Source organism: Narcine bancroftii, chromosome 4 (genome assembly GCF_036971445.1).
Source record: "Narcine bancroftii isolate sNarBan1 chromosome 4, sNarBan1.hap1, whole genome shotgun sequence".
Lineage (NCBI taxonomy): Eukaryota > Metazoa > Chordata > Chondrichthyes > Torpediniformes > Narcinidae > Narcine > Narcine bancroftii.
This window is the reverse complement of record NC_091472.1, coordinates 253,431,924-253,456,165: the sequence shown is the minus strand read 5'-3', so window position 1 is coordinate 253,456,165 and position 24,242 is coordinate 253,431,924. Positions and strand designations below refer to the sequence as shown.

The window sequence follows — 24,242 nt, the reverse complement described above, 5'->3', positions numbered from 1 at the left end:
AGATAAGGGTCTTCTAGCCTTTTAGACAGAATTAGCAAGTTCTGCATATAAGAAGTTAGTAAGCCCTGAGAATTGGGAAGGTGTGAATAAGGACAATGACATGATGGGACACCGACAGGATACCCCCTGGTCCTCCAAGTTCACAGAAACAGCATGTAGGCAGACAGGATTGCCTAATGCCAAACTCATCCAGGAGGCAGAAGAATGTAAGGGGGAGGGTACTTCTATACTGAAATAAACTGTATAAAAGTTGGGTGAGACCCAGTGTATGTGTGTATTCCCAGGGTAAGGGGAAAGCACCCAACTTTGCATTGTTGTATAATAAATGTTCTTTGTTCTCAATTTTTGTCTCAAGCAATTTCTGTGAAGGTACTTCTGTTTCTCACAGATGCATGTTGCTGCTCAGACAGGGCTGATCTGCTTCAACACCAGCCTTTCAAAACACTTCATCACTGTTGATGTGAGTGCCACAGGTCAGTAGTCATTTAGACAGGTTACCACTTTCTTCCTGGGCATCAGTATGACTGAAGTCTGTTTGAAACAGGCAGGTAACATGCCATGTCAGAAGGAGATGTTGAAGATGTCCATGACAACATTAGCCAGTTGTTCAGCACAGGATTTCAGTACTTGACCAGGTTCTCCATCTCGATCATTCATTCTCTTGAAGGCAGCCCACACGTCATCCTTGAATGCATTCAGTAGAGAATCATCAGGGATGTAGTAGTAGTTCTTCCTTGTTCTGGTGGTCAAATCAAATGTTCTTTGTTCTCAATTTTTGTCTCGAGCAATTTCTGTGAAGGTACTTCTGTTTCTCACATAGGCCATTAAGTTCCTAAACCAGCCCTTTTATCCCCTGGCTATCTCACTAACCTACAATAGCTATACCCATGAAAATGCCCCTGGGGTAACAGTTTCAGCTTCTCACAAATTTCTGTCATTCACAATTAAAAAGCAAATAACAGGAGCTGGAAATCCAAAATCAAGATGAAAATGCCCAAAATACTCAGCCGTAAGACAGAAACTGAACTCGTCATGTCTCAGTTTATTGGAAGATTATTGGCATGAACTACTTCTGTTTTTCTCTCTAAAGTTCCTGCCTGATTGGCTGAATATATGGAGCATCTGGAAAAAAAAGCTAGAAATCAAACAGAGTTCCAGGAAGAGTGTGGCAGTTCAAGAAGGCAGCTTTCCACCCCATCTTCTTTAGGCTAGTTAAGGAGGGCCTACAGAAACTGGTCTTGCTAGCCACATTCAGATCTAAAAAAAAGTATTAAAAAGTGAAGGCCAGTTTGCAGGGAAAGGGAGGAAACAGTGTGAGTGTCTGTAACAGAGTGAAGCCAGGAGAAATGGGATGACAAAAATGGTAGTAATAACAGCACTGGTGTTGAAGGCTTTGTTAATCAAAGCCAGTTTGTTTTGGGGAGCTAGCCAACTGCCCTTTGAATGCGGTAATTATATCCACTTCTATAGCTTCCTCTGGCAGCTTGTTCCACATACAGACTACCTACCTGTAATGGGTTCGTATAGGGCACAGAAAAAGAGTCGACTCACTGAACTGTTTTCTAGCATTTAGAAGGCAAAATAACACAAGCATTGTCTTCTGAGTTTTCTTTCTTTTCTGGCCCTTTTTCTCTTTAGCCAGGTAACAAGCAATCAGAGACAGGAAGGGAGGGGCACAAGAGGTGTGCACTGCTGAACTCATTCCCACTAGAAACATTATTAAAATGTAATAAATACAAGTAAATCATTGTGGCCACTGGAGGATCAGAAGATATTTTGAACTGAGGTACTTGACATATCTTAGACCTCAGTGAGAAAGGCTGTATATGGCTCGTGCGAACATTCTCCTTGACTAAAGGTATGCAGCTCATGGCATCAGCTACCATGTTCTATCAATCTGGGACATTATATCAAAATTGTAACTTGCCAACCTGTCTATCCAGCATTGCTCACAACACTCCAGCTTTGACTTCATTAGAATGAGTCAACGGGTTATTGTCCGTCCAGACTGTGAATTTGTGCCCCTTCAGCCAGTAATTGAACTTCACAGACTGCTCATTTCAAAACCAGAAACTCAAATCGGTGAGCTAGGTAGTGATTGAGATAATGACTTGCTAGCAAAAACATTAAGTTTGGCTCATTCTCCACCCTCTAGGATTTGAGACACGACAGCTCCTATGCCATCCAAAGATGCAACAGTTGAGAGCATGAAGGGTTGGGTGAAGTCTGGATGAGCCAGTATGATGTTGCAAACCAGTGAAGACTTCCGTTTTTCCAAGGCCTGTACATGCTCCAGTCTCCAGATGGATGCACACAACTTCCTGCCTAACAGTTTGTTTTTAAGATGTTTGCCTTTCCTTTTTACTCCTTTTAGTAGATCAAAGACCATTTTAGTGATGGCAGCAAATCTGGGCATGAAGTGTTGATAGTCATTTATGATCCTCACAAAGGATCTCACCCATCTCTGGGATGGGGTCACACCATCAGGCTCCATGGGGTCACTGTTTGTCAGGTTAGTGATGTTTTCCACCTTACTGGGGTCAGTTGAAACACCATTAGGCTCCATGGGGTCACTGTTTGTCAGGTTAGTGATGTTTTCCACCTTACTGGGGTCAGTTGAAACACCATTCTCATCTATTATTTGACCGAGAAACTTTAAAGGCCTCCTGAGGAAGAAGCACTTTTTGGGGGCCAAATTCAACTTTTGGCACCACACCCTGTCAAACACCATCTCCAGGCACAGCAAAGCTGTCACCTCGTCGGGGAAAACATCAACAAATCATCCATATAACATGCAGACTCAAATAATTTTGGTCCCCAAAAGTGCTATTCATTATGTGAATAAAACCCAGAGCTATTGCAGAGGGTCTGAGGCAGACGGTTGTACTCATACAGTTCCATGTGAGTGGTAAAGGTGGAGTACTTCCTGTCCTCCTCATGGAGTAGCATATTGTAAAACATGGTAGTCAAATCCATCGTATTGAAAAGGTAGTTGCCTCCTAGTGCTGCCAAACAATTGGCCTGATGGAGAAGAGGGTGAGAATCCTTCAGTGTCCTTTTATTCAACCAATGAATTACATTGTTAAAAGTGCAGAGTGAGCCCCAGGTCTTGAAGTTTACTGTTTAGTTCTGAGGGGACAATGATGTTGAATGCCAGACTGCAGTAAATAAAGAGCATCCTGATCAATCTGTCTTTGCTGTCCAGGTGTTCCAAGTTTTGTGAAGAGCCAGTGAAATGGCATCTGCTGTAGATCTGTTGCTGCAGTAGGAAAATTGGAATGGATGTGTGAGAGATGAGTAAAACTAATATGAAAATATGAAAGATGAAGAAAACTAGTCTGGATATATGTGTAATAAATAAAGCTAGTATGAATAGGATAAGGATAGATAATAGAATGTAGGAAGTAAAGTTTGTGTGAATAAGATAAGGGTCTTCTAGCCTTTTAGACAGAATTAGCAAGTTCTGCATATAAGAAGTTAGTAAGCCCTGAGAATTGGGAAGGTGTGAATAAGGACAATGACATGATGGGACACCGACAGGATACCCCCTGGTCCTCCAAGTTCACAGAAACAGCATGTAGGCAGACAGGATTGCCTAATGCCAAACTCATCCAGGAGGCAGAAGAATGTAAGGGGGAGGGTACTTCTATACTGAAATAAACTGTATAAAAGTTGGGTGAGCCCCAGTGTATTTGTGTATTCCCAGGGTAAGGGGAAAGCACCCAACTTTGCATTGTTGTATAATAAATGTTCTTTGTTCTCAATTTTTGTCTCAAGCAATTTCTGTGAAGGTACTTCTGTTTCTCACAGATGCATGTTGCTGCTCAAACAGGGCTGATCTGCTTCAACACCAGCCTTTTAAAACACTTCATCACTGTTGATGTGAGTGCCACAGGTCAGTAATCATTTAGGCAGGTTACCACTTTCTTCCTGGGCATCAGTATGACTGAAGTCTGTTTGAAACAGGCAGGTAACATGCCATGTCAGAAGGAGATGTTGAAGATGTCCATGACAACATTAGCCAGTTGTTCAGCACAGGATTTCAGTACTTGACCAGGTTCTCCATCTCGATCATTCATTCTCTTGAAGGCAGCCCACATGTCATCCTTGAATGCATTCAGTAGAGAATCATCAGGGGATGTAGTAGTAGTTCTTCCTTGTTCTGGTGGTCAAATCAGCCATGGAAGGCATTGAGCTCATCTGGGATTGAAGCTTTGCTGTCTCTATTTCATCAGATTTGGTTTTGTAGCAGGCTACATCATTCAAGACTTGCCACAAATGCTGGGTATCCTTCATTATTTATATTTCCACTGCAATGTCTACTTGAGGATCAGCATCTCACCTTCTGTCTGGGCACAATGAAGCCTTTGATTTCAAAAATTTCAATAAACCACTCAAATTTATTTGTGCTAAAACTAAGCACTTTTAATGCAAGATTTGTAAAATTCACCCTCCTCTGAAGCTATCTGATCTATTGAGTATCAGATAAACAATAACTCCTACATTTCCAGCATATTTATTTTCAGTCTCTTGAACCTGCCACACCCATCTTTTTCATAAAAAACCTGGATGAAGCTGCCGATGGATGGATCAGTAAGTTTGCAGATGTACGAAGGTTAGAAGAGTTGTGGATGGACCTGAAGCTTGTCATAGGTTTCAAAAGGATGCAGGCAGGAGGCAGAGTTGGGCCAAAAAATGGTACATGTGGTTCACTGCGGATCAGTGTGAGGTAATGCATTTTGGAAGGTCAAACCAGAAGGCTGATTATAGAGTTAATGGTCGGATACTGAACAATGTGGAGGAATAGAGGGACCTTGGGTTCGAAATCCATGCATCTCTCAGGTTGCCACGCAGATTGACAGGATAGTTAAGAAGACCTATGGGTTGCTGGTCATGATTATTAGGGAGATTGAGTTCAAGAGTCAAGAGATCATTTTGCAACTCTACAAATCTTTGGTGATACTGGATTTACATTATTGTGTTCAGTTCTGGGCACCTTATTATAGGAAGGCTGTGGAAGCTATGGAGAGGATGCAAAGGAGGTTTACCAGGATGTTGCCTGGATTGGAAAATAAGTCTTATGAGGCAAGGTTAGCAGAATGGGCTTTTCTCTTTAGAATAAAGAAAGTTAAGAGGTGACTTAATAGAGATCTACAAGATTTTGAGAGGCATAGATAAGGTGGACAGACAGCGCCTTTGTTCCCATAGTGGGAGAAGTAAACATCAGAGGACATCTCTACAAAGTGAAGGGAGAAAAGTTTAGTGGAGATATCAGGGATTTTTTTTACACAGTGTTGTGGGTTCCTGGAATGCCTTGCCAGGGATGGTGTTGAAGGCTGAAACTTTAGGGGCATTTAAGAGACTGTTAGACAGGCCCATGGATGAAAAAAAATTAGAGGGTTACAATGTAGCAAAGGTTTCATTTTTCTTTGGTAGGAATATATAAGTCAGCATAAGATTGAGGGTTGAATGGCCTGCACTGTGGTGTAATGTTCTATGTTTAAACTCCTGAGGACTGTTCAGCTTTGATGAACTTGTATTGAGTACCATCTATCAGATGACACTAAAGCAACACTGTCTCTTGGACAATCTAGCTCTCCACTCTGTCAGATAGTCCCTTTGTTCTCTCCATTCTGTCACCTCTTTGGAACATAAATTTCTCTGGTTTCCTCACTTTTATACTTTCAATGAAGAAATTGTCCTTAAATATTAATTCTATCTTTCTTTCCACAGATATTTTCTGACTTTCTAAACACCCTTGCATTTTGTTTAATAAAGTTTTACTTGCTTTGTTCTTGAGTTGGCTAAGAAATTTTAGAAATCCATCCAAACAAGAGCAGAGAATTCTCTTGATCCAGGATGTGGCCATGATAAGGATCTGAGCAAATATGTTTTGAAAGAGCTCTCCAGAAAAAGTATTAATAAAAGACTGTCTGAAAGCTCAAAAACCAGAATTTTATCATCAAAATGGATAAGGCTAGTGCTAAACAACCCACAGCAACCAAAAACAGAAACTGAAGAAGCAGCAGCTCAGCCAGGAACATCGAGGGGAAGCCTGATGAGGAGTGGCTCAGGAGGGGCCTTCGGAACATTTGAACCCAGAAGAGCCGGGGGTGGGGTCGGCATTGGCCCAAGATATAGCCACCATCCTAAACAAGATAAAAACTTTGTTCATGTTTCACAAGTGTTGAATCAATTATAAGATATATTGGAAAATATATCAGAAATTAAAGAAATCGTGGAAGATTTAACAGAACAAATGACTCAAGTGGAGGCTGAGCTGGACAAAACAAAAGACAGCCTAAAGGCTCTAGAAAAAAAAAGCAAAAGCATGGGTCATAGAGAAAAAAAGAATGATGGACAAGATTGATCATATGGAAAATTTCAGCAGACACAACAATGCAAGAATCATTGGACTGAGAGAAGGAATTGAGGGAATGACCTGGTGAGCTTCTTTGAAACATGGATCCCACAAATGCTGGGACAAAACAAGTTAAAAGCAAAGCTACAAATTGAAAGGGGTCACTGGACCCTCAGACCCAGAAGAATCAGTGAACGGTGACCTTGACCAGTCCTGGTAAGATTTGTGATCTTGGGAGCATCATACAAATATTCAAAAAATAACAATGGCCATTAGTGGTGGAAAATGCAAAAGTTATGTTTTTTTTTCCAGGGGTTTAGCACTGCTTTGGTCAAACAAAGAAAGGAATTTGGTGAAATAAAGGAACAACTGCAATCTAAACAAGTACCTGAAAACATTGCTTGAGGGACAAATACCCTGGTGAAACCATTCACTATGTTCGTCACTGATTGCACCAAGATCAGTAGGGACGAAGTCCATGTGCGAATGCAGAAAATTAATTGTCAATGACACGTGGCACTTCATAGTTGTGTGTGCTTTAAGCATGTGCATCAACATGACCTCAATCTCTTTCAATGTAATGCACAACATCAGTATATGTGAGCTGCTTTTATAGCCTGACTACATCAATCCTGACTAAGTCCGGCCAGGCCTAAGACATCACTAGCATAGTACTTGCACTGAGTCCATGTCCAGGCATGCCTAACTGACCAAAATAGCTTGCTTTGTGGGAAATAGACTTAAAATAGGACAGAAGGTCACACTGCTGGTGTGGTTATTGTCAGTACAGGTTGTATCTTTAAAAAAAAACAGTACGTGATAGGAAAATTTTAATGTATTTTTGTAATCAGCAGTCTAAAATCCACAAAATCACCCAAAGTCTTCAGGAAGAAAAATCTTTCTTGTTCAGTGATATCAGCCAGACCATCGAGAAGGAATTCATCCATCTTTGGTGAAGTTGAGCCATCAGATCTATAACATCCATCTAAATAACTCCCCATTCAGCAAGCAAGAGAAAGGCTCTTCCACCATACAAAACGTTCATGCTGTACAAATCTTTGGCTGAGCTCATCCAACAGTGGAGTAGTACTCCCTCAGTAGTGCATCAGAACCCACAGCCTTGGGGTTTGTACAAAAGTCTCCAAAGTACGACTTGACCTACAACTCTGATACGCAAAAGTGACAAATGTTATCATATCAGCCACAGTTAAACCAGTGGTTTTCAAACTGCCCCCCTAAACTCACATTCCACCTTAAGTAATCTTTATGCCATTGGTGCTCTGTGATTGGTAAGGGATTGCTTAAGGTGATTTGTGAGTGGGAAGGAAAGGTTGAGAATCACTGCTCTAGACCCAATTATTAGTGAAATATTCTGCTTGAGAAAAATTGTCATTGGCCTATTTTCTTCAGAGTTATGAAACCATGCACAAAACGATTAAAACAGTGGTTTTCAAACTTTTTCTTTCCACCCACATACCATCTTAAGCAATCCCTTACTAATCACAGAGCACCTACAGCATAGGGATTACCTACGGTGGAATGTGAGTTTAGGGGGGCAGATTGAAAACCACTGAGTTAAACTGTTTAGGAGCTTGAGATTACAATGTGTAGCCTACCAAAGGAGGGATGGAAGCAATGATAATGAAAATGAAATCACTGAGCATGAATGCATTAGTGATGGTGCGCAGTAAACAAAGAACAGATGAGGCTGGAAATACTCAGAAGATCAGACCACATCTGTGGGAAGAGAAATAGTGTGAGCGTTTCAGATCAGAGATCCTTCGTCAGAACTGAAAAGACAAAGAAGCCTATAAAGGTGCTAGGAGGGTCAGGAGTAGGATGTCACTGATAGAGTGAAGCAGGTTATCTGGTCAGTTGAGTGAATGGGAGCAACTACATGGAGTTTGTTTCATTCCTACGTTGTTCAGGGTTTATTTGATTGGTGCAGAATAACCTATTCAAATTCTTTCCCCCACCCATATATTGTCAAACATCAACCACTGTTCTTTGTCTAACTTTGAAACAATGCACAACATCACCACAGATCTACACGAGCTGTAAAGCTTTCGGTACTTCCCAGGGTGGAGTCATTTGTCAGAGGCTGGTCATGAACATAATTAACATACACATAAGCTGAACTGACAATAACCTCACCAGCAGTGCGAATATAAGACAGCTGTAATAAACTAATATGTACACTAAGAGGTCTTGTCTGTCTGCAAGACGAACCTGGAAGGCTAGTCTGTAGCTCTGGACTGCTTTAGATACAAGGTCACCGGGATGACCCCTGGTGACCTAGTGGTGTAATTACATATCACCACATAAGCAAAGGTCTGAAATTCGCCTCTTCTCACAATCGCTCCACAGCAGCCGCAATATCGCTGGCTCTCCACTCAGTTCTGGATCACCTCAAAAACAGAAACACACATACAGCTGCTTTTCATCGAACTCAGCTCAGCTATCAATACCATTATTCCCTCAGTGCTGGTCAGGAAGCTACAAACTCTGGGCCTCCGTACCCCCTCCCCCCCACCACCACCACCGGAAGTCAGTACGAATTGGAAACAACATCTCCTCTTCACTGACTATCATACAGGCGCATCTTAAGGATGCATGCTTAGCCCACTGCTCTACTCATTATACACTCATTACTGTGTGGCCAGGCACAATTCCAATTCAAATTTGCCTAAACAATCTTTTTATTAAAGTTTCAGGTTAATAATATAGAGATCAGGATTGCATTAATAACTTTTAACATATAAAATCACAGGCACTGAGTAACATATGTAAACTGAACCTCCCAATTTGTTAAAAGCCAAACATGAAAAGAATCAAATTTTATGACAAAAAAAAATGCCTAAACTAAAAAGGAGAAAACAAAAGTTGGGCTACTATATTTCACTGGTTAAACAATTAACTCCACTTCTCTACACTCAAATAAAAGTTAAGAGGATTCAGAAGGATCGACTTACTGTACTGACAATAACCACAACAGCAGTGGGAGTATAAGACAGCTTTAATAAACTAATATGTACACTAAGAGGTCTTGTCTCTCTGCAAGACAAACCTGGAAGGCTAGTCTGAAGCTCTGGACTGCTTTAGATACAAGGTCACCGGGATGACCCCTGGTGACCTAGTGGTGTAATTACATATCACCACACTTGCATCATGTGAAAGTGTTAAATGAATGGTCTCCATGTTTCTTCTAACTTAACCGAAAGGTCATCAGTGCCACTTCTGATTTTTTTCTAAACATGCTAAAGTATGGCAAAACCATTTGATTGGTGGTAGGTGATTTAGGATCTTTCCATTTAAATCAAATAGATCTCCTGGTTATTAAAGTAACAAATGCAATCACACGACAAGCTGAAGTAGATAAGTGGCCAGATTCCAAAACTGATAGTCCAACAAGTCCAGTAATAGGATGAGGTTGTAGGTCAATGAGTGAAACTGCTGAAATAATATCACAAATATCTTTCCAATATCTTTTCATGGAAAGGAAGGACCAAAATATATGCATAAGGGAAGCCATTTCAGAATGACATCTGTCACAGATAGAGTTTATATGGGAGTAAAAAGGAGCTAGGTTAAACTTAGACATATGGGCTATCTACAAATTTGCCAATGACACAACAGTTGTCAACAGAATCACAAACAGCAATGAGGAAGCGTACAGGAGGTAAAGGTTCCATTATTGTCATGTAATACTACATGTAGAATGTAACATACAAGTAGTCCTCAACTTATGACCAATGTCCATCCGCATATACGACAGAAATTTAAAAAGAAAAAAACTGTACATATGCTGAGAATCTTCATTAAAGGTTCATTTGACGAAAATATTTTTGAAAAGTTGCTTTAATACCTCGTTAAGACATGCAAATCTTACTTAAGGTCAATCTGAGTTATGACCAATCCTTCAATCTGAATTAGTCATAAGTTGAGGACTACCTGCACATGAAATTCTTTAACTTTGTCTACCATAAGGAAGTCAGAGAGTCGTCACTTTGTCCAGCACCTCTCCACGCCCCAGTGAGAAACAAAATCGTGACGCCTGGTTTACAAGGCCAGTGCTCTAACCACTGAGCTATCAGACCCTGAGCTATCGGAGGGAGATAGATCAGCTCGTTGAGTGGTGTCACATCAACAATCTTTTGCTTAATGTTAGCAAAACCAGGGAGATGATTGTGGACTTCAGGGGAAGTCAGGGGAACATAACCCAGTCCTCATCAAGGTCTCAGTAGTGGTGAGGGTCAAGAACTTCAAATTCCTGGGTGTGAAAATCTCCGAGGATCTGTCCCAGAGCTTCCATGTCGATGCAATCTGAAGAAGGCACACCAGCAGCTATACTTTGTGAGGTGCTTAAGGAGATTCAGTATGTCACCGAAGACCCTCATAAACTTCTACAGGAGTACCTTGGAGAGCATTCTGGCTGGTTGTATCGCTGCCTGGAATGGAGGCACCAACTCTCAGGACAAGAATAAACTCCAGAGGGCTGCGACATCATAGGCACCAGACCTCACTCCATTGAGGACATTTACAAGAGGTGGTGTCTTAAAAAAGCAGCCTCTATCCTTAAAGACCTCCTCCACCCAGGCCATGCCCTCTTCACTCTGCTACCATCAGGAAAAGGTACAGGAGCCTAAAAACAAGCACTCAGCTGCATAAGGACAGCTTCCTCCCCGCTGCCACCAGATTTTTAAAAATTGTTGTTAGGTGCTTTATATGAATGTTTGCACTATGATACGCTGCCACAAAACACTGAATTTCATGACATGTTCATGACAATTAATTTTATTCTGATTCCTTCAATTTATTTGGATGTCCCATTGAAATCTCACAAGGAGCCCATTTTGCTATTGAGTGGAATCATCTTTTAGTTGCCCATCTGGTAACATGAACACTCTTATCATTCTCCACTATTTAAAAGGTCAAAATCCAACAGGAAACATCTATGTATTCCTCTAACTTGAATCTTTGGACCATCTTCCCTTGAACTCCTGTGCCTGGAATGACCCACATACTTTACAGTTTACCAAGAAGTTTTCAAAAAAGCCTGCAGAAATCTGTAAAAGGTCTTGTGGATAGATAAGACCAAGATTAATCTGTGTCAGAGTAATGCCTAGAGCCAAGTGTGGAGGCATAAAGGAACTGCCCAAGATCCAAATGATACCATTTCATCTGTGAAACATGCTGGTGGAGTGTTTTAGCCTAGGCATGTATGCCTGCTACAGGTACTGGCACACTTATCTTCAGTGAGTGGAAGATGGCCGTTGTAGAGACCTGGCAGAGCATCACCAGAGAAGATACTCGGCATTTGGCGATGTCTGTGAATCACAAACTTCAAATAGTCACTGCATGCAAGGGAAATGTAATGAACACGACTACTTTAAATATACATAATATAATGGCACCCTGAATGAGGGGTCTATGTATAAAAAGTGCTGTAATTTCTGCACAGTCAAATCAAAATGTACACAAATAACATATAGAAAATGCACTTTAATCTCATGTGAATTGTTTGATTATAATTTTAAAACTGTGGAGCACAGAGACAAATAAAGGAAAAATAAGTATCTTTTTCCCACACATTATGGAGGGCACTGTATACATACACATACACATACAAACACACACACATTAGAAGCAGGAGTAAGGCTGTCAATCCTACTTTACACTTTCATAAGTTCAAATTCATCTGACCATCAGCATGAACTCCATTTCCCTACCTAATCTAGTCACCCTAGACTGCACAGTAGTCCACAAAAATTTGTCTCAGCATTAGATGTACTTAATAATTCCATTATTGGAAGAACAAACATCCAAAGATTTACCTACAGAATGAAACATCCTTTCGCTTTGCAAAACATGTCAGAATCTTAGAGGTTTCAATGATGTCAAAAGGCAAATATTGCAGTAGGACTGAGGGCAAGGTCTTCAGCAAGGTACAGGGTGAAATCATGGAATATATAATTTCAGATTCCTGCAAATCTGAATCCTGCCAACATGAAGATCAGATCAAGGAGGTGGTCTCCATGGGAACAGAAGAAAAGAACCAATGTGATACACTCCAGGCAGCAATTCTGGATTTCAGCCATTCCACACTGAAACTTTGAAGTCTTTAAACTGCCAGTTGCAATTCATCTGTCAGAAATTGTCATAAAAGTTTCTTGCCAAATAGTTGTGCGTGGAGGAAACATTGCCTCCCTGCCTGTCTGGAATAGGTGTATTGTGGGTGTTCACGTGTCCTCCCTGTCTCAAACTTATTCAGAAGTTGTATCACCTGTCAATCAATGTTGGACTCCGACCACCCATTAGTGCACACCTTTCTACTAGCTAATTTAAATCACATAGGGTAATTATTGGCTATAAGCACAGATAAGCACTGTATATAACACCAATGCACACACATCTCTCTGCCTCATGGCCTAAGCCCTCGATATTGCTCCACACCAAAGTCGCTACTGTGGACATCACTGGAAGCGTCATGGGTAAGGTGTGCATTACACTGAAGCTGAGCTGCAGTATTGTATTAGAATAGATCAATACTTGCAGAGAGCCACACCCCTGTTGGTACAGGGCAATAGGTGTGTGTAAGAGCCCCTATTTGTAGTGTGTGAGCTGGATAAGTATAGGTTTACTATTGTTGGTGTCCAACCGAAGTCCAAGGGGAATATCCATATCATCGCTTGTGAAATATTGACGAAGTACGTTTAACGGTCTCTCGTTTGTTTTCCATATGTCATTAAAAGTCACATGTGATTGTAACACGTGTATCAAGACTTGTCTCTCTGTGAACCCACCGAGCTTTATAATCTTCTCAACATGTCAATAGCATTGTCAAAACTCTGTGTGTGTGTGCATGTGTGTGTGTGTGTGTGTGTGTGTGTGTGTGTGTGTTTGTGTGTGCTATTATTATATAGTTAAGAGTGCAGGGTGTGACACACATGCCAGAATTATTCAATGTCTCAAATAGAACAGTAGGGGATTAGTCAACCAGACATAAACTAACGTGGCTTTCCTCTCAAATAATTAGTGCAATGTGGCATGACTCTCAGAACAGAAGGATTAAAATGGAGGTTCTAAATTATGGATCTAACATGGCAAAGAACAATTAGAATTGAAAGCTTTCCCATGTTTTTAGAAGTGATTGTGTTCTCAGAGCTATCAACAGTCTTCCTCGGTGGACCCTCCCAGTCTCACTAATTTCACAGTACTCTTACATTCCTATCGTTGCATATTAATTTACTAATATTTCTCGTGACCCCAGGGGTGTTGGCACAAATGATTGCCAACCACATTGCTTGCTGGGAGACTGAGGGTGCTGCTGACAGCATACACAGCAAACATTGCTTTGGTACTGGTTCCTGCTAAGATCTTCCTCCCTCCTTCTGAGGTTTTTTAATTGCAGAAAAGTCTTATTGTCACAAGGCTTGTCACTAACTGGGTGTTTCAGTACAACACAGGCCCATGAGAGCAACTCTTCATTTTCTAATTGAGTCATTCTAATACTCAAGTGAACAGTTGTTTGAAATTTAATGAATATTTAACAAATACTCTAATTACAAGAAACATAGTCAGTCCTGTTGTTTTTATTTATTTTTGTTAGCACAGTTTGTATTTGAATGAGTGTGTAGAACCTTAATAACTCTCAGCAACATCCTAAAGTTTTTTTTCTCTCAATCTTGCTGGTGAGTAAAGCAAATAACAAGAATAGAGCTTCTTACAAAACATCCTTCATTGTTAACAAGCAATGCTCAACTAACAGCAGCGGCGATAGGCCATTTCATGCCGGGCCTCCGCCTTGAGACCAGCTACAGAGTGGATAGAAAAATGGGATCTTACCTTTCAGGCAGCAGCCCTAGCATCCCATTCATATGCAGAGGTGCCTCATAGCGCCCCCCAGATGCGATGGAGGTGGGGTGACTGGAGCTGTAGTGCCACCCATCATCAATACGCGGCAGAGCAATGGCCGCCTTCCCTACCCATAATCCCCCATGCAGTGGAAACCGCTCATGGTTCCCATAACAGTTCTGGCTGCATGGGGGATTATGGGTAGGGAAGGCAGTCATTGCTCTGCTGCATTTTGAGCCCCAGAGAGCAGCCCCCACTGCCCCAAGGTCTCCCTGCTGCTCCTGTATTGGAGGGGGTGAGTGGGGAGGTGACGGCCTGTCCCTAAACAGTCGTTTATCACAGCTGTACATTCAGATTGATCGGCGGAGGGCTGCACTGCGGAGATTATCCCTCTTGGAGAGGGGTTGGAGCATGTGGCTCAGAGTCTGCCTCCGCACATTCAGAAAGGTAGGTGATGTGTTTTGGTGGAGTTTCTCTGTCTTTACATCTCAACTTTTGGGTTATCTGAAATGGCCTAAATAGACCAATCTATTGGAAATCATATCATATGGTGCTCATGATTCTTAAGTCGGTGTACACACAAAGCATCTAATCCTTTCCTTTGTTGTTTCACCCATTTGTTTCTCAATTGTACTCCTTTGAAATAGTTTGAATGTAGGGACCAGATGGGCAGTAAGAAACACACCCATCCCTTACACTCAAGCAGAGGACAGCGTGATTTCACATCCAATCACTTGCAGCGAGCGCCAGCACTGCTCCGAGATGCAGGGGATTTTGCTGCAGGGAGGCCTGCTCTTTGTTAGCGTGTGATTTTTTTGGGAGTACTGCGTGGAGGTTTCAAGAGCACAGGACAAAAAAAGCGTGGCGGCACACGTCTTCCACTCAGCACACAAAGGGAATTGATGTGCACTCATTGACGAAGCCTACCATTTTAAATGCATTATACATTTTTATTTGGAATTTAACAAAAGCAATTACAGTAGCCTCTTTCATCTATGCTTCATTCTAGCAAAGCTCAATGTACCATCAGGAATCTTAAGCCCTTCCCCACTCTCTCCTGCCTAAAGTCCCACCCCTCCTCCCTCCTCTCCATCCAGTCCCTTTTCGCTTTCTTCCCTTTTACATATCGTCCTTCCACCTCTCCACAACTCACTCGCTTCTCCTCCCTCCCGCACCCATCCACCCCTCCTCCCTCCCGCCAAGCATGCCTGTACTTGCCCAAATGTCACGAGAACATTAAAACCTTTCTCTCTGCGCTAGAACACCAAAAGGCACCACGTGGCTCATTTAGTCCTGATTACAGTAAATTCAGCTATCGTATTTCAGCTGACCATCAGCTGTTATTATTTCCGAGCCAGCTACGCTTTACTGAATACCCCACTGATAATAATGAAGTCCTTGATGCTGGAGGCTGCCGGCACCTTGATTGCCTTCACATCCCTGTATGGAACAGCAGGATGAGCATCATCAGGGCTGGGGCCCTCCATCTCCCAATCAGATGCCACAGACCATTCCCCGCCATTCCAATGGCGCCTGTCTCAGGGCTCACCACGTGGCTGCTCGTCAAAACTTTGTTTTTCTAAAAGTTCTGCTGGGGTCCTACGGCTCACTTAGGGTTGACTTTGCACTTTAATAAGATGTCGGGATAGAATTGGTACCAAGTGTTCAGAATGGAATGCACTTTCAAAATGCTCATTATTACTTTGGTTTCCTTTGTCAACGATTTGGTTTTCATTCTGTGTTTTTGAGAAGTGTGATCAGACACGGCTGAAGCTGCTTCAATGGGTCCTGAGGACAGGCTTGCCTGTGGCTGGAGTTGGTGTTACTGGTGTGTCTGGTTCAACTTCCATGATAGTACAGCACATCAGCTATTGGGGTTTATTTTTGCAATAAACGAGCAGAGTTTTCCCCACATAGACCACAACACCATTTTTCTTTTAGTTGTGGCCATTTATTAAACATTGAAATCTTGTGTAAATCTAGCACAATGATTATTTGTGGTGGTGGGGGGGGGGGGGGGGGGGAGGGGAAATCTGCTTCAGAAAGCTTTCTGAGTTAGGTTAAGTCCCACACCGCTCCTCCCTCCTTGTCTCACGGAAATATCAGGGTAGGCTTTGAAACTGTCATCCTTGTTTCTTCCACTAATTCAAAGGTATCCATGGAGCTCTGTGTGGCTATTTTCTCACTTTAACAGACAGGGATTGAGCTGTGTACCAGGAGTGTGATAAGTTCTTACTCAGTACCATCAGTGGGATCCAAAGGGTGCAAAGTTTGGTTATTTTATTCTGGTTGGAGCCCCGGTTATCATGGGAAGGAGACCCACAACAGGAGACCACAATGTTTAAAAAAAAGGGAAAGATTAAATATTTATATTTATGATTTGATTTAAACAAACCTTCCATAAATTGGAATAGTTGCCACACCCTTTTAAAATAGTAGATCTAAACTAAAGAACATTTACAATGCTCCACTATGTTTTCAACACCACTTTGGGGGGGAAAAAATGATAAAGTCACGTTACAATTAGAATCTAGTTTGCTTTTGGCATTATCAAATTTAAAGTCAGTATCTTGTCCGTTTGTGAGGGAGGGGCAAGCGAAGGAGCCAGGTGTGGACCCGAAGGAGCAAATATGCGGTGCTGGAGGACCGTGGGCTCAGGGGGTGCTGGTGGGCTGAAAAGGTGGAGGAACTGTCGCTCCCCCCATCTATGCCCCTGCTTAGGTAATGCTTGTTAGTCCTTGTTAAGTTTCAAGGCAGGTTTTGATGTATACTGGGAGTGGAGGTGCAGAAGGAATGAGCGTGGATCTTCAACAGCTTTGAAAGCACTGCGTTGCTGGTAAACTTTAAATTTAAAATTTTTAAATTTAGACATACAGCATAGTAGCAGGCCATTTCAACTCAGGAGGCCAAGCTAGCCAATTACATGCAATTGACCTACAGTTCTCAGTACATTTTGAATGGTGGTAGGAAACCAGAGCCCCCTGAGGAAACCCATGCAGATACGGGGAGAATGTACTCCTTACAGACAGCAGGGGATTCAAACTCAGGTCCTGATTACTGGCATTGTAACCATTAATCTAACCACTTGGAGTGTAGCGCAGTAGGGAGAATGATGAGGTGGTGGCTAGTGTAACATAAGCTGCCAGAAGAGGAGCAGGAGGGGAGAAGTGCCCCAAGAAGGAAGCAAGGTATTCCTCAGGGAGGAGCATCACTTGAGCAGAGTTGGATCCAACACAGGAGTCTTGACAGAGATGTGCCATATGTTGCAGCAAGAGGAGCAGCAGTGGAGTAAGGCTGGGATAATTTTGTCCGTAGTTGTGAAGATCACAGTGACCACCATCTCTCATGCTCTTTGTCTTTTCAGACTGGAACAAGACATCTGCTGTGCCTCGCTATCTGCACCACATGGTTGCACTAAGTTCAGAGATGCTCTGTAGTCCAAGAGAGCAGAATTTATCTCCTTCTCCCTTGGAAAAGAGCAGCAGGCAGCAAGACTACATGGATTTGCCAGGCTGCAATCTGCTAGAGAGTATAGGGTGGCATTGACTGTGCTCACATGAAGTATTGTGCTTGAATCCTGAGATATACCATAACCAGACAATCTCCTACTCCCTGAGTGACTATGTCCAAAAGTTCATGTAGGTTTATATACAACCAGCCAGTGGAAATGAGGAGGTGGAGGAGCAGCAAGTGGAAGAAAAGGAAGAAGCCCAAGTTAAATTCTCCCTTCTGGCTCAATGACTGTCTTCAACAACTAGTTTCTCATCCATAATTGTTCCTGCTTTACCTCTCCTCCTACATAGGAGAGTACAGGCCCTTTGGCCCTCGATGTTGTGGTGACCCATATATCCCTTCCTAAAAAACAAGCTAAACCCCCCCATCTCATAACCCTCTATATTTATTTCATCCATGTATCTGTCTAAGAGACTCTTAAATGCCACCAATGTTTCAACTTCCTTCCTGACAAGGTACTCCAGGCTCCCACAACTCTCTGTGTAAATAAATAAATAAAAAGATATACAGATAAATAAATAAATAGCTAGATAGATAAACAGAAATTACCCCTGATGTTTCCCCTAAACTTTCCTCCGTTTACTGTGTACATATGTCTTCTGGTGTTTGCTGATCCTGTCCTGGGAAACAGGTGTTAGCTTGTCCACCCTATCTATGCCTCTTGTAGACCTCTATCAAGTCTCCTCTCATCCTTCTATGGTCCAAAGAGAAAAATCCTAGCTTTGCTAACCTTGCCTCCTAAAACTTGTTTCCCAATCCAGACATCATCCTAGTAAGACTCCTCTGCACCCTCTCCATAGCTTCCACTTGGTAATTATCACAGCAACAATTAACTACAATGAGAGAATGAGCAGCAACATATTTCATATTCCAAGCCATTCTTATCCAACTGGTTTTTCAAGAATATAGAAAAATGTATTATTACTCTTGCCTTCAGCTGTGCAAGAGCGGTTGTGCAGTGCTACCTGAGAGATTGCCATGGGTTTGGTGGGAGGTTGCTGGCTTTCAGCTGGGGAGGTTGCACAAAGCCTAGGGGGAAACCTTGAGGTCCTGGCCTCAGACAGCACCCTTTTACCATGAGTGGCAGTTGCCTGGACTGGCTGGATGAATGATGGCAACAACAACTTGGATTTATGGTGGGGTTGAGTCACTGTTACCCTGAGAGAAGAGAAACATGGAAGATAGGAGCAAAGAGAAGGCCATTCTGCCCTTTGATCCTCTTCCACCATTCAATACGATCATGGCTGATCATATGACTTCAATCCCCTGCTTTCTCTCCATGCCCCTTGATCCCTTTGACCAATAGGGCCACATCCAACCCCCCATTGAAGCAACCTGATAAACTAGCTTCATAACTTTCCGTGAATTCCACAAGTTCACAATTCAGAGTGAAAATAATTCTCCTCAGCTCAGTCCTAAATGGCTTCCTCCTTATCCTCAGACTGTGACATCTTGTTCTGGACTTCCCCAATATCAGGAACACTCTACCTGAATCTTCCATGTCAACTCCCGTCAGAACTTTATGTTTCAGTGAGACACCCTATTTTTCTTCTAAATCCCAATGAGAATAACCCTGGTCTATCGAGTTGTCCTTCCTACCCAAGTCTTGCCATCCCAGGAATCAACCTGGTTCAGAGAGTAGATTGGTGCTGCATGGAGATCCATTGTGGTTCACTCCAGCAATCCTGGTGGCTGACTAGAAGATAAATTGCCAAGTCAGGTGCTTCATTAAAACACTTTTAGCACAGGTTTTACAGCAGTCTGACCATTACCTTCTGAATACCTCCTTCCAATGCCACAAGAGAAGCAAATGTGGTTGGATGTGTAGGTGTTGAAATGGACTGGCCCCACCTCCATGGTGGAGAGAATGAGCTCCCGGCACAGTACAACCCCAGTGCTTCCTACCATATCCATCGAGCAGTTCATTGTACATATCTATGGCCAGTCATTTTATGGCAAATCCTCATCCACATCCTTCCAGAAGAATTCAGGAGGCCTTTCTCTCCATGGAGCTGGCAATTCCCTGTCCTGACTGTTAGTCATTCACACTCAGATACTCACCAAACACTGTAGGTACCTGGCAGCTGAGTCCTTCACTTTTATTCTGTAAGTGTCTGGTCTGCTAGCTATGTTTGAGCCATTCCACGAATGAGGGTATCCTGGGTGACATGGCCTAGCATTACACAAGCAGAGTGTTTGCAATGGCAACCAAATGCCACCTGAAATCTAACTGTTGGACTAAAAATTAAGACCCACATCCTGTTCTGCTTGGAAGTAACTGGGGGTGTGGGGGCTGTTAAAGTACATTGCCTGCTGAGGATTCTTGGGTCAAATCATGTCACTTTGCATGCAAAAATAAAGAGATTCCCTTTATGCATGCCTTTCGTTCCTGCCATTCATACAAAGTGCATCCCTATGGATTATGAACAGCTGATGGAAGGGAATTGCTCTTTACTGAGGGTAACACAGAAGGCTTGAAAAGTAATCTCAAGCAACTCCAGAGAGAGTCAAAAGGCATGACTGGCAGCATTCTGGGCTGGCTGGTCACCGAGCAACAGCAGTGACATCATAGAAGTGGGTAACAGGATAAATGGGGCCTTCCTGAAAAAGCACAGCAACATTGGAGTCCAGGAGGTTCCTGTCGTTTCCCTAAGGGGTTGCCTCAGCAAATCTAGTAATCTTTGGAAGGGGATACTTGAAGTCTACCTGCACAACGTGTTACAGGCTGCTATCCAACTCCATCAGGATCCCTGAACATACATTTTGGAGGCCATTGAATTCATCTCCCAAGATATTTTATTGGTGCATAGCACTACTTTGAGAATTTCATAGCCCAGCACTGCTGGCACTAAAATTTAATGAGCAGAACTTTTAACCTCAGTAAATGATAAAAGATCGACAACGAGATAGACAACAGACTCGCCAAGGCAAATAGCGCCTTTGGAAGACTACACAAAAGAGTCTGGAAAAACAACCAACTGAAAAACCTCACAAAGATAAGCATATACAGAGCCGTTGTCATACCCACACTCCTGTTCGGCTCCGAATCATGGGTCCTCTACTGGCAACACCTACGGCTCCTAGAACGCTTCCACCAGCGTTGTCTCCGCTCCATCCTCAACATTCATTGGAGCGCCTTCATCCCTAACATCGAAGTACTCGAGATGGCAGAGGCCGACAGCATTGAGTCCACGCTGCTGAAGATCCAGCTGTGCTGGGGTGGGTCATGTCTCCAGAATGGAGGACCATCGCCTTCCCAAGATCGTGTTATATGGCGAGCTCGCAACTGGCCACCGTGACAGAGGTGCACCAAAGAAGAGGTACAAGGACTGCCTAAAGAAATCTCTTGGTGCCTGCCACATTGACCACCACCAGTGGGCTGATATCGCCTCAAACCGTACATCTTGGCACCTCACAGATCGGCGGGCAGCAACCTCCTTTGAGGAAGACCGCAGAGCCCACCTCACTGACAAAAGACAAAGGAGGAAAAACCCAACACCCAACCCCAACCAACCAATGTTCCCCTGCAACCGCTGCAACCATGTCTGCCTGTCCCGCATCGGACTTGTCAGCCACAAACGAGCCTGCAGCTGACGTGGACATTTACCCCCTCCATAAATCTTCGTCCGCGAAGCCAAGCAAAGAATGCGGTCCAGTCATCAGCTAAGTCCTGTAGCAGGTAGTTATTTAACATAAGACAGAAATATTTCATCTGTGATTTTCTCCACAATCAATTGGCTTCCTCGCATCTAATTGTCTTAATATTTCACTACAAGAACAAAACCTAGGTTCACAGTATGACATTTTGCAAACTCAAACAAAAATACCAAATATTCCCTTCCAAAGGCAACCCCTTCAGGGAGTGGCAGGAACCTCATGGAGCTCAATGCTGCTGCATTTTTTAAAGAAGACTGCATTTATCCTGTTGTCCACTTCTTTGATGTCACTGAACATGGTTAAACCATAACACCATAGACATAGGAGCAAAAATAGATTATTCAGCCCATCGAGTCTGCCCTGCCATTCAATCACGAGCTGATCCATTTTCCCACTCAGCCCCACTGCCCAGCCTTCTCCATATATCCTTTGATGTCCTGGCCAATCAGGAACCTATCAATCTCTGCTTTAAATGTACCCAATGACTTGGCCTCCGGCAACAAATTCTACAGATTTACTATCATCTAACTGTCAAAATTCTGTTCTATGTCCTTTAATCCTGAAGTTGTGCTCTCTTGTCCTTGACTTTCCCGCCATGAGAAACAACCTTTCAATATCTACTCTGTCCATGCCTTTCAGCATTTGAAATGTTACAATATGATCCCCAGATCTGTAGATTCACTTCCTTCACTGCACCTATAATATTCTCCTTCCCTTGTATCCCATAGGGTTCAACTTTCTTAATCTGTCATGTGTGTTTGACAGATTTCATGCACAATGAATTCCAACTACACAGACTGCATAAGCTCAAACTAATTTAAAAAGGATATGAGACGTAGGAATGAATATAGACATATTACTTGTAGTAATTTCGTTACTACCGTGGAGCAGGATTCAATTCCTTTTTGTGATACACTGATCTCTGCTTTCCTAATGAAATTGTACACCAATAGCAGGCAGTGCTTTTTCAGAACTTATAATATCTTTATCATACAGACATTAAAAAAAATCCTGTCCCACTCCAATGGTCTTGTTACTTAAGATTTTCCAAATACAAAACTGGCAAATGATAGCTCCACACATTAACTTTGCCACAGAAGATGAGTAAAATCACATTTTGCTTGTATTCCTTTAGTACAATGCTCTAAGATTTTCTTGAATTATTTCATTAAAAATTAACTGGATTTTTGAAGTCAGACCTATCAAATTCCACATTAATCTTTAATCAATAGCAATTTATTAATTGTGCAATAAATGCAAAATTTAGGATATCTATCATTCAACATATATTAATGGCCAACCCTTTTAAACTCTGATAGGATCTTTTTCTGTTTATCAACTCACCTTCCACCAAGGCCCTCTCAGAGACAGAGCCAAGCTAAACTGGTTTGATTTTGCCACTGGAGCTTCAATTCATCTGGAGATGGATGGATGAACACAAAGAAACTTCCACAAAATTTCCGCGCAAGTTGCCTGAATGTGGTGGATTATTCAATGCTTTTAATTTTTTTTAGGCACAGCTGTTGCAAGTATTTTGAGCACAGTTTACAGCCAAATTAATGTCAGCTACATAAGCAATTGAACGCAGGGAAGAGTGATCTAACCAGTGATTAACTGTCTGTAAAATTAACAAGTCTTTAATTCAACACTTCCATTGGCAGAAACACTCAAAACAGCTGAACAACTGGAGCAGGAGATTAGGTCCATAATGTTAAGACTTTCTAGGCTATTTGTGGATACAATTTCCTTTTTTTTTTTGGATCATTTATTTTTATACTTCTTACTTGTTCCTTCCAAAAAAAGGTTATTCAGCACACTGAGTCTATGCCAGATTCCAGCAGAAAACAATCAATTTGTCCCATTCCCCCTCTTATTTCCCTTGAACCTATTCCCACTGACGTCCCCATCAGTTCCCATTTAACTTTTTAACTACTTGCCTAATTTTGGAATAGTTTCCAAAAGCCATTTAACCTTCTAGTGTGTCTTTGAAATGTGGGAGAAGACGCTAGTACCCAAGGAAAACTTTCAAGGTCACAGGGAAACTTTGAATGCCCACACCGACAGCACCTGAGGTAAAGTTGAAGCCAGGATCATTAGAACTATGAGACAGTGACCCTAACAGTTACACCATGAAGTAAATTTGACCAAGTGCATACTATAACTTGACTGCCAAGTTGTTTACCACTTTTAATACTGATGCCTAATTAACTGCAGAAAAATGTAACATGACTGTCAAATCTTCACTTTTGTTGATACCATTTATTGCTTTCACAAATGGCCCTCAGATAACCTTCTGACTGGCAAAACTATTGCATTGAATGGAGAGAGGATATCTTGAACACACACAGGTTTTGTGCAGATGTCAGCCAATACCCATTTGATAATATGAATTCACCTGAAGATCACAGACATGTTGAGATTCTGGCTCACTGCTGGAGCAGGTAGAAGCAGAAGCTGCTGTCCAGTCCCTTGGATTTACTTTACCGTTCAATTAAATGATGACAAAACTTTTACCTCAGGACCACTTCCATGTGCTGTTCCCATATCCCTCTATTGCCCGAATATCCAAAACCTAATTGAAGGTGCTCCGTGGCTGAGTATTCTCAGCATTTTTACATCCGGTACCGCACGGATGGCAGTCTCTTCAATCTGAGGCGCCTGAAAGCTCACACCAAGACACAAGAGCAACTTGTCCGTGAACTTCTCTTTGCAGATGATGCCGCTTTAGTTGCCCATTCAGAGCCAGCTCTTCAGCGCTTGACGTCCTGTTTTGCGGAAACTGCCAAAATGTTTGGCCTGGAAGTCAGCCTGAAGAAAACTGAGGTCCTCCACCAGCCAGCTCCCCACCATGACTACC

The 24,242-nt window shown here is 42.4% G+C and overlaps 1 long non-coding RNA gene across 1 annotated transcript in view; it reads right to left on the bottom strand.

The window, feature by feature from the left end:
* The window catches only part of LOC138760098 (uncharacterized), a 60,286-nt gene extending 40,067 nt beyond the window's left edge, over positions 1-20,219 (bottom strand). The window contains exon 1 of the long non-coding RNA XR_011355400.1: positions 19,790-20,219. This is a non-coding gene — a long non-coding RNA (uncharacterized lncRNA). The remainder of the gene's footprint in view (positions 1-19,789) is intronic.
* Between the last annotated feature and the right edge of the window lie 4,023 nt (positions 20,220-24,242).